Below are 10,758 nucleotides of genomic sequence, written 5' to 3'. Positions count from 1 at the left end.
GGGGGCTGGAGCTGCATACCCGGCAGTCTTGCTAGGCTGGAGCTGCAGCCAGTGTCCTCTTGCAGCATGGGTGGGAGCCCCAAGCAGCAACCCAAGCCAGGATGCCCACACAGCACTAGAGGGTGAGCAGTCCAGTGGGCACAGGGGTGAGGGGTTGGTGGGTTGGGTGCTGGTGACAGGAAACATCCTGTGGTCTGGTAAATTCTCTTGTCTGGGGCTAGTCAGGTCCTGAGCAGGGAGGTGCAACTTATGATATGGACCTAGGTATGTTACAAGCTACTGCAAACACATAAGCTGTGTCTACACGTGCACGCTACTTCGAAGTAGCGGCACGAACTTCGAAATAGCGCCCGTCACGGCTACACGTGTTGGGCGCTATTTCGATGTTAACATCGAAGTTAGGCGGCGAGACGTCGAAGCCGCTAACCCCATGAGGGGATGGGAATAGCGCCCTACTTCGACGTTCAACGTCGAAGTAGGGACCGTGTAGTCGTTGCGCGTCCCGCAACATCGAAATTGTGGGGTCCTCCATGGCGGCCATCAGCTGGGGGGTTGAGAGACGCTGTCTCTCCAGCCCATGCAGGGCTCTATGGTCACCGTGTGCAGCAGCTCTTAGCCCAGGGCTTCTGGCTGCTGCTGCTGCAGCGGGGGATTCATGCTGCATGCACAGGGTCTGCAACTCGTTGTCGGCTCTGTGTATCTTGTGCTGTTTAGTGCAAGTGTGTCTGGGAGGGGCCCTTTAAGGGAGCGGCTTGCTGTTGAGTCCGCCCTGTGACTCTGTCTGCAGCTGTGCCTGGCACCCTTATTTCGATGTGTGCTACTGTGGCGTGTAGACGTTCCCTCGCTGCGCCTATTTTGATGTGGTGCTGTGCAACGTCGATGTTGAACATCGACGTTGCCAGCCCTGGAGGATGTGTAGACGTTATTCATCGAAATAGCCTATTTCGATGTCTCCACATCGAAATAGGCTACTTCGAAGTAGGCTTCATGTGTAGACGTAGCCATAGTGCTGAATTGTGGTACCTCAGCAGAATGGATTCTACCTTGCCTCAGATCAGGTCTATAGATCTCAATTAATTAAAAATTTATATTGGCTCTAGTGTACAAGAAATATGTTGTATGTTCACTAGAGACTTGAATTCATTTGATTGCATTGGTTCAAACACAAGGGCTGTGGCCACAGTAGTATGATAATGTGGCACTTTGGGGTATGTAATGAGGCATAACCATGAATATGCAGTGCCTCATGAGCATAACGGTGGCCACCTGTGCTTCAAAACTGCCTGTTTCGAAATGCAGCTGCCCTTGTAGCTGGGGGCCTTTCAAAATGACCCCCTGATTTTGAAAGCCCCTTCATCCCATCTGGTTTTGGGAATAAGGGGCTTTTGAAATCAAGGGGGTCGTTTTGAAAGGCTCCCGGCTTCAGAGGCAGCTGCATTTCAAAACCGGCAGTTTCGAAGCACACATGGCCGCCGTTATGCTAATGAGGCACTGCATATTCATGGAAGAGCCTCATTAGCATATCCCAAAGTGCCACATTACCATAGCCCTTCCGAAAGGAGGGGATAGTGTGGCCACAGCCAAGTAATTCTCTGTGTCCACTCTAGCTCTGCTGATTCATTACAGCTTCACCTTATCCCCACACTAGCACTGTTCTAAATGCTTTCCCTTGCTCTGCTCACTGGGTAGCAGCAGGTGCCTCAGAAGAGGTGGGAAAGGCCATAGTGCTCATCCACCATGAGAGAATTTGCTGAATGGTTTTTGTAGGAATTAGAGGGACAGCCATGTTAGACTTCCGCTTCACAAACAATAAGCAGCCCTGTAGCACCTTAGGCTACGATTACACTACAGAGTTATTTCAAAATAGCACTTGTGTAGTTTAGACTCTAGCAAAGTTACTTCGAAATAGAGGCTATTTCAAAATAAATTCAAAATGGTGGGTGCATTATTTTGAAATCGGTACCCCTCAAAGCAGGAGGCAAAATGCTTATTTTGAAATAGGTATTTCAAAATAGGCACTGTGAAAACACAGAATAGCGCTATTCCAAAATAAGCCATAATGGGCTCCAATGGCACTAACTTGAAATAGTGCTATGGGTGCAGAAATGATATTTTGACAAATCTGGATGCTATTTCAAAATACATTTTGGCTGTGGCTACACTGGCAAAAGGGGAATGCAAACGAGGCAGGTAGAAAATGCAAATATGGTATTTATCTGCATATTCAGTGCCTCATTTGCATAATGATGGCCACTCACCATTCCGGAAGTGCTGTTTTCAAAAGCCAAAACAGTCGTGGAGATGGGGTTCCTTCGGAAGGAAGTCCCCCTTTTGAAATTACCCTTCTTCCTTAAAAAAATTAAGAAAAGTGCTTTCGAAAACAGAGCTTCCTTTCAGAGGACACCTGTCTACATGGCTGTTTTGGCTTTTGAAAGCAGTGCTTCTGGAATGGTGAGTGGCCATCAGTATGCAAATGAGACACTGACCATGCAAATCAGCACCTCACTGCATTTTCAATCCACTGTATTTGCATGTCCTTTTCAAAAGGAAGGGGCCAGTGTAGACGCGGTCTTTGTGTGTACGGGTGTTATTTCAAAATAAGATATTTCAAAATAGCTGTTTCAAAATATCTTATTTGAAAATAAGGTTGCAGTGCAGCTGTAGCCTTAGAGACTAACACAGTTATTAGCTCATGAGCTTTCGTAGGTAAGACCCATTTACTCTAATCAACTGAGGAAGCGGGGCTTATCCACGAAAGCTCATGATTTAATAAATTTGTTAGGTTCTAAGGTGCTACAGGACTAGTTGTTATCTGAGGAATTGTTTTAATTCAGGCCACAGAGGCACGAGGGAATGGGTTAGATTGAAACCACTCTTAGATCTGCTCAAAGCAAGTATAATGCAAACAGCTCTGGGAACACAGGTAAGCTGGTCAGAGCCAATTTGCGAATGGCCACAGGTGTTTCACAAGCATTTTACAGAGGGGCAAACAGATATTAGAAGAGTGCCTTTCTCCAGTGTAGACAACACTATGAGTGCTGTATCTTTGAAGAGCAAGAGTGAGCTAGATTTTAGTTAACACTTCCAGCATGGACAATTAACATGCAAAAGCACTATAGTGAATCTAGCATAAGGACCGGACAACTCTTGATGCTGGTATGTCAGACAGAGCATGAGGTGCCACCTGACTCAAGGAGAGAAGGACTGTGCAGAAACTGAACTGTTAGTTAGGTACCATACCATGTATTTGTTAGTAGAACTAAAATGTGGAGCCACATCCAATCCACATCTGCCAGGCTCAACTCCTCATCTGATCCCAATTTGCGAGCCAGAGTTTATCTGCACCTGCACAAGTCAGGTGGGGAGAGAGGAGGAGGGAGGGGGCACAGATGCAGAAGAAGGGGGCAGGGTCATGCCAGGAAGATGCAGGCAGCATGAAAGCAGGCCTGCGATTAAGGGCTGCAGATCAGTACTCACCAGGCTTTGCAGGGGTGGGTAAGGGAAAGCCAGCACTCAGCCCCTCCTGCAGGGAGATTTAGAATGCACCATCTTGCATCCTTTTCCTGCTAGCAGTGCAGGGGCCTGCCCTGGCGCCCCACCCCCTCACCTGGAAGGGGGTGAGCACCGTGCAGGTATCCGCTCCATGGATATGAAGCAGATATTCACAGATATGCAGGTCTCTAGATGTCAGGCTGAAGATCAATCCCCTTCGGACAGCTGGGGGATCAAGGGAACTGAGCACACTGTAGCCAAACCTCTCCTGGCAAAGATTTATCCCTCTTATATGAGAGGGCTGCCCTATGCAGAAGACCCTCGCACCAGTCAGAATGTAAACCCATCAGTATATTGGATGGGAAGCACACAGCATGACACCCAAATGGCTGTACAACATGAGTCATGGCAATGAATTGAAAGCAGTGGCATGCAATACAAACTTCAAAGCCCTGCACAGAGACTGTCGATTGCACTGAAGTTGAAGGAGTGAGGAGACAATGAGCAATCCAGACAGATTTCTTAACACAAAAGGAACAAAGTGCTAAAATTATCAATATAAATAGTGTAAATCGAACAGGCAACTGAGAAATGACAGTATTATGAGAGTTAAGGTGAGGATATAAAATATACATAGATTTTTATCTTCTGGGTTCATAAGGCCATGTTTGATGGACCATAATTTCATGCTTGAAACCGAATGGGTTAAATTCAACCCTTGTAAATACAATGAGAAGTTCTGTGGTGCCTTATATACTAGTAAATTTATTGGAGCATAAGCTTTGGAAGGCAAAGACCCACTTTGTCAGATGCACATGGCAAAGCGTCGCATGCATCTGATGAAGCGGGTCTTTGCCCACGAAAGCTTATGCTCCAATAAATCTGTTAGTCTATAAGGTGCCATAAGACTTGCTGTTGTTTTTACGGACACAGGCTAACACAGCTACACTTCTGATATTTCAGCCCTGGTATAATTTTGTCAAGCTTGATTGACTTATGTCACGATGATTTGAATCCCAAAGAGTTATGTACATTACAGTAGGCGTTGGCCTTAACCTTAGCTATATATTAATATTACAGTGCCAGAAGGCATATATATATATATATATATGTTCAAAATTGCAGAAAGTGGCAAAAAGAATGTAGTATGGAAACAAGTGGAGAACACAGTTACTCCCTTTCCTCTGCCAGCATAATCTCAAATAAAGAGCCTGATCCTTTAGCCCGTGCAAACTCCAGTACCTGGTTGCCACATTTCATTGTAGTTACTAGTTTTATTACATCCATATTCCAAAATGACCTCAGCCTCACCTTTTGGGAATTCACTCCATTCTGCTCTAGGTCAGATACCTATTAACTCTGTTCTTTGTCTCCTCAGATAACACATTTCTGTTTTCTTCAGATGAGCCCTGTACTTTGGGTTTACTCGCCTGGAATGACAATAACACCTTGTGGGAGTGGTCACTTTGGTCAATGTCCATGATCAAAAACCCAAACCAAATGAAGATTCTAATCTTTTTTCAAATTCACCTAGAGCAGAGACTGGCTTCTTTCAAACTTACCTCTCCTCCCGATCCTTCACAGCAAGAATCCCAACAGTCTGCCATTACATTTTACCTCCAAGAAAATAGTTCATCCAACCTAGAGAAACATTTAAAATTAAAAGAGAAACCAAAGCATCATACTTCAGTTGTGACAGAGCTCACTGATTAGGCAGAAATGGGCTTTGGTGGATGACGGTGAATGATAGTGTAAAATGACCACATACGGTGAATTTAGTTTTCTGTTTAACCTGACCTTTTTCTCCCCTCTTCCTTTTATTAAAAACTCACTAATTATGGTGTTGATATGAGGCAAGATATTCTCATACAGCTAATGCTTGACCAGGGAGTTTCCTACTTTGTTCATTATAGGAAGATCTTGCCTCTATATACCTAGCAAGGGATGCTATATTCATTTTCAGATCCTCAGAAATCTTGCACCATTACAGAATTAAAAGTAAGGAAGAAAGGTTTACTTTGGTGGCTTAATGAATAACTGTAGGAAACTAAACTAGGGCTACTAAAATAATTCTTTAGTTAACTGGAAAGGTCTCTGAAAAAAAGAAAACTCAGAAGCTCTCTAAATACATACTATTTGATGGTCTTTGTGGCCGACTATGATGTTTTATGATGTGCACTGTTAAATGGAAAAGTGTGCTTAGAAGAAGGTAATAAACACAAAAGGAATCTGCAACTGTGGTAATTGGCCAGTAGTACCAGTGCTGAGAGTCACATTATTTTTACCTTTTGAAGGGCAGGGAGTGAGTGAAAAGGGGAAGAAAGAGGTGGGAAAGAGAGGACAGCTATTTTGATATGTAAAATACACCCATGTCCCTCCCGGCCCCAAATTGTAAAGCTATACGCAGGAAACAGAGACGAAGGAAACCTTGTCTGGAAAAAAATAAAAGCTTCAAACATTTGCTCAGATGAACCCTAGAATAACATTTATAGGTTCAAGAAAGGCTTTTTTTAAAAATATTTATTCATTTGTACACTGTAAGCCAGGCAGGAGAAATATCAAAATACTGTGAGAAAGGCTCCTCTTGTGCTATATTTTGACTGATCAGGTGCAAAAAATAATGGAAGTCTCAAGAGAGAAGGATGTAGTCATGAGAGTTCCTGACCAGTTATGCAGATTGAAGATAGTCCATGTTGTAGTTTCAGGGTAACAGTTTCCTGTTCCACCTCTGGGATCCCTCAAGGGCACTCATTTAAGGTTTCCAGCTCTCAGACATCACCCCATTTGGATGGAGATCCATATCTCTCTTCTACTCCTACCCAGGTGGGGTGGAGGAGGGAGAAGTGGGAATTAGAGGCTGCGCAGATCATGTCTTATCCTGTGATTTAGTCCCTGCAAGTTAGTCTGCCTCAAGGCTAGTGCCTGCAGGTGGTTTTCTCTTTGAAGGCTACACACAGCATATTATCAGCAGATGTAAGTTACCACACAGCTTTCTCTAAGCAAGCATATTTATACTTCAGACAAAAGCATTAGTGAAAACATAAAAAAAAGCCCACCAAGAACTTATATTTATGCTAAAAGATTACCAGAGTTCACCTCTAATCATAGGTAGCCCTAACACAGAAAGGCTTCCCCATATTTCTACAAGACATTCCCCTCCCCTTCTTTGGACAGGAGGTCCTGAGTCACTTTCAGCCACACCTTTTATATCAAAAGCCCCTTTTCTTTCCCCTTTGGTCTCTGGAAAGCCCAGTTTCAACCAGTAAACACAATCTTCCTCATGAAGTACTACTTCTCTGGAGGTTTCTAGAACATGAATGATTCACCTTTATCATCTTCCATTGTTTTTGTGACAACCTATACCTCCGAAGTTGCTCCAATCCCTGTCCCACAGTGATATTGCATGAGATCGCAGTACCTATCATAGGTTGGATAAGCACAAAATCTTTTAGTTCCTAGCTCAGCAAGGAACTGAAGCCTGTGCTTCACTTTAAGCACTAGAATAGTTTTATGGAAGTCAACAAGATTACATGCATACTAAATCAGACAGGCACATGCTTATGTGCTTTGCTAAATCAGAGACTTTATGTTCACAAGAACTGCATACCCAAGACTTTTGAAGGGGTACCAAGCGTTAGTTATGAACTAGCCATCCAGCTAGGCACTTCCATCATCACGTAAGGAGAATCCAGATTCTTGCTAATAGAATTTACCTCAAAATCAAACATTGCAGAACAATGCCTCCCCCCATCTTTCCTTTCACCCTGAGACCTCAGCTTCCCAACTGCTAATCTATAATTAAGAAACCAACATAACCATTTACTGCCCCTCAATTCTACTGACTATAAACAGCAGCTGACTTGAACTGGAGGAGATCAGAAGCAGAGGTGTGTGGAGGATCATAGAATCATAGAATTCTAGGGCTAGAGGGGACCTCAAGAGGTCATAGAGTCCAGCCCCCTAAAGCAGGAACGACCCCAACTAAGTCATTCCAGCCATGACTATGGCAAGCTGGGAATTAAAAACCTATAGGGATGGAGATTCCACCACCTCTCTCGGTAACACATTCCAGTCCTTCACCACTCTCCTGGTGAAATAGTTTTTGCTAATATATAACCTACACCTCTCCCTCTACAACTTCAGACCGTTGCTCCTTGTTCTGCCATCTCTCACCACTGAGAACAGTTTCTCTCCATCCTCTTTAGAGCCCCCTTCCTCCAAGTTGAAGGCTGCTATCAAATTGCCTCTCACTCTTCTCTTCTGCAAACTAAATAAGCCCACATCTCTTAGCCTCTCCTCATAGGTCATGTGCTCCAACCCCCTAACCATTTTCATTGCCCTTCACTGAACCTTCTCCAATGCATCTACATCCTTTCTATACTGGGCGTGGGGGGCAGAACTGGACGCAATACTCCAGATGTGGCCTCATGAGTGCTGAGCAGAGGGGAATAATAACTTCTCTAGATCTGCTGGAAATCCTAATCCTAATGCACCCCAATATGCCATTAGCCTTCTTGACTACAAGGGCACACTGTTGACTCATCTCCAGCCTCTCAGCCACTGTAATTTCCAAATCCTGTTCTGCTGCACTGCTGCTCAGTCAGTTGGTCCCCAGCCTGTAACAGTGCTTGGGATTCTTCCATCCCAAATGCAGGACTCTGTACTTCTCCTTGTTGAACCTCATCAAATTTTATTTGGCCCAATCCTCCAATTTGTCTAGGTCTCTCCTATCTCTACCCTCCAATGTATCTACCTGACCCTCAGCTTAGTGTCATCTGCAAATTTGCTGAGGGTGCAATCCATCTCCTCAGACAGATCATTAATAAACATGTTGAACACTACTGACCCCGAAACTGATCCTTGGGGTAGTCCACTTGAAACTGACCACCAATCAGACACTCAGCCATTGACCACTACCAGTTGGTGGTTATATTGCAAAAGATTTAATTTTTGGAGTTTGGTTTTGTTCTCAGTTAGAATACAAGTAAAATTGTGACATTTTCCATGAAAGAATATTTCAAAACAGTTTTTCTTCTGTCACCTGGAGTGTTTTATTTTGACTTTCATTTTGTACTAAATAACACTAAATAAAATGAGAACAAAATGTCAATTCAAACTGAAAAAAATCAAGATATTCTATTCAGGCAGTATCAATACAGGGTGTCTTGACATTCTCAGATTTTTTCCTTCCTCCCCAAATGAGAATTCCAGTAAAATCAGCCCAGTTTCATAAAATTATACAATAGAAGAATAGGGATGGATGAGACGTTGGGTGGTTATCAAGACCACTAAGTAAACATAGACCATCCCTGGCAAGTATTTGCCCAGTCTGTTCTTAAAAGTTTCTTTCAATGAGTATTTCACAGTCTTCCTTAGAAGTGTTTTCCAGAGTTTAGCTACATTTACAGCTTGAAAGTTTTTCCTAATACCAAATCTAAATCTCCCTTGTTGCAGATTAAACCTAAACTCATTATTAGACAATGAAATCAAAACAGTGTATGTTGTGTCAAAGTAGTGAGCACTGCACAGAATACTAAAAGGAAGTTAGGCTTGCAACACTAACCAAGACGACTGATGAGCTGCAGTTCTGTAACGATAGTAATTTGCAGAACCAGGAGCAGGTATTAGTTCATGTCATGTTCATTTGCTATATGGTACATAATGGGAGAGGGTGGAAAGAAGAACTGTGAAAGCTGTAGCCATTTATTTTTCTCCATGGGTATTGTAAAAGGAGAAAATAAATAACATTTATTATTGATCACACTTATCATTTAAGCTTCTGTGAGACGGCATGGATAAATAACCACAATGTTCTTTTCAGTTAATATTTTCTATAAAGATGTGTGTGTGGGGAGTGGGGAGTGACAGATATGATTCACCTGTGGTTTGAGCTCTCCTCTAAGAAGTCAAAGCCTGATACTTACTTCTGTAGAACATACTGAAATATTTGTTCTGTATAGACCCACTGAAGGGGCTGTGGAGAAAGGGGTAGGTTTCCCTTAGTCTCAGAGGTTGAAAAAGGCACAGGCCTCCCAGCTGTTGCTAATGCAGTAGTGGAAGCGGGTGGGGCCCCAGGCTCTTTCAATTACAGTTGGCATGTTGTGTGCCATGCTCCAGGAGGCTTTTGGGGGCAGCTTAAGGTAGGGGAGCCAGTGCATCATGCTCCAAGCGGTGCTTATGATTGGCTGCTTTTAAACCCACCCCCTTCTGCCTGAGACCCCACCTCTCCATGGAGTGCAGAGCTGTCTCCCTCCACTTAGCTGAGGGGCCTGACAAGTCTGCCTCTGGACATGCCCACAAAATTGTTGATACCTTGTGCCATTATATTAAGCATATTTTCGATACCTTGCGCCATGGAAAACATAGCAAGAGGAAGTTTCTTTTTCTCACCTGTTACCTCCCCAGGAAAGATTAGCCAAGTGTTTCCTGAGATGCCGACTCACAGCTGAGATGGCAGAGATGAAATCTGACATAAAGCAATTGGACAGAAGCAGGGCTTTTCTTGTGCATTGCTTGATAGATCGCAAACTCCCAATGTATAACTCAGCCACACACATTTGCTCCAGGCTCAAACTTGGCACACAGCATTACACCGAGGGAATGATCTTTGTTTAGGCAAATTAAAAAATTTCAGTTTGCTCTTTTGAAAATTTATGAGAGCCAACATTCCCCTCCCATGCACAGAGCTGGATAGGGGTTTGATTGATCAAAATTCATTTGGCGAATGATTAGTCCCTAACAAGCCATAGTTGCCTCTGGAATTCTTTTCCAGGAGGAGGAGGAGGAAGTACAGCAGCTGCCATGTTAACTTTGAGAAATAGCTAACATGCATGCAGAGATTATCTGCTCTTAGTTATAAGGATTCTGAGTCCGAATTTTCCATGTCCACGAAAGCATGAAGCAGCTTTAAGCACGGATTTGCATGGTAGACTGGAGCTTCCCTTCTGAAGAGAGGTCTGCTAACAGGACAAATAAGATTTTCTTTTATCACTGTTTTGAAGATACTTATTTCATACTTGCATTGGTAAGCAAAGCAATCCATTTCAGCTGGCACGTCAGCTAAATTCTAGATGGATTAAGAAAGAGGCGTTCTGTCTCTGTTGATATGTCATAAGCTATAGAAGAAAGGAATTTCTCCTATGAAGTGCCCCCTCTTCTTCAGGGAAAAATCTGATCATGGTGTTAACTCTGAACTTTTTCTGTTGGCTGGTACATTGAATAGTGCCACTAATTAGCATCATAGTCAATTAGAATCATACTGCTGGA

This window comes from Carettochelys insculpta, chromosome 2 (genome assembly GCF_033958435.1).
Source record: "Carettochelys insculpta isolate YL-2023 chromosome 2, ASM3395843v1, whole genome shotgun sequence".
In the NCBI taxonomy this organism is placed as follows: Eukaryota; Metazoa; Chordata; order Testudines; family Carettochelyidae; genus Carettochelys; species Carettochelys insculpta.
Note: the sequence above shows the minus strand (reverse complement) of the source record.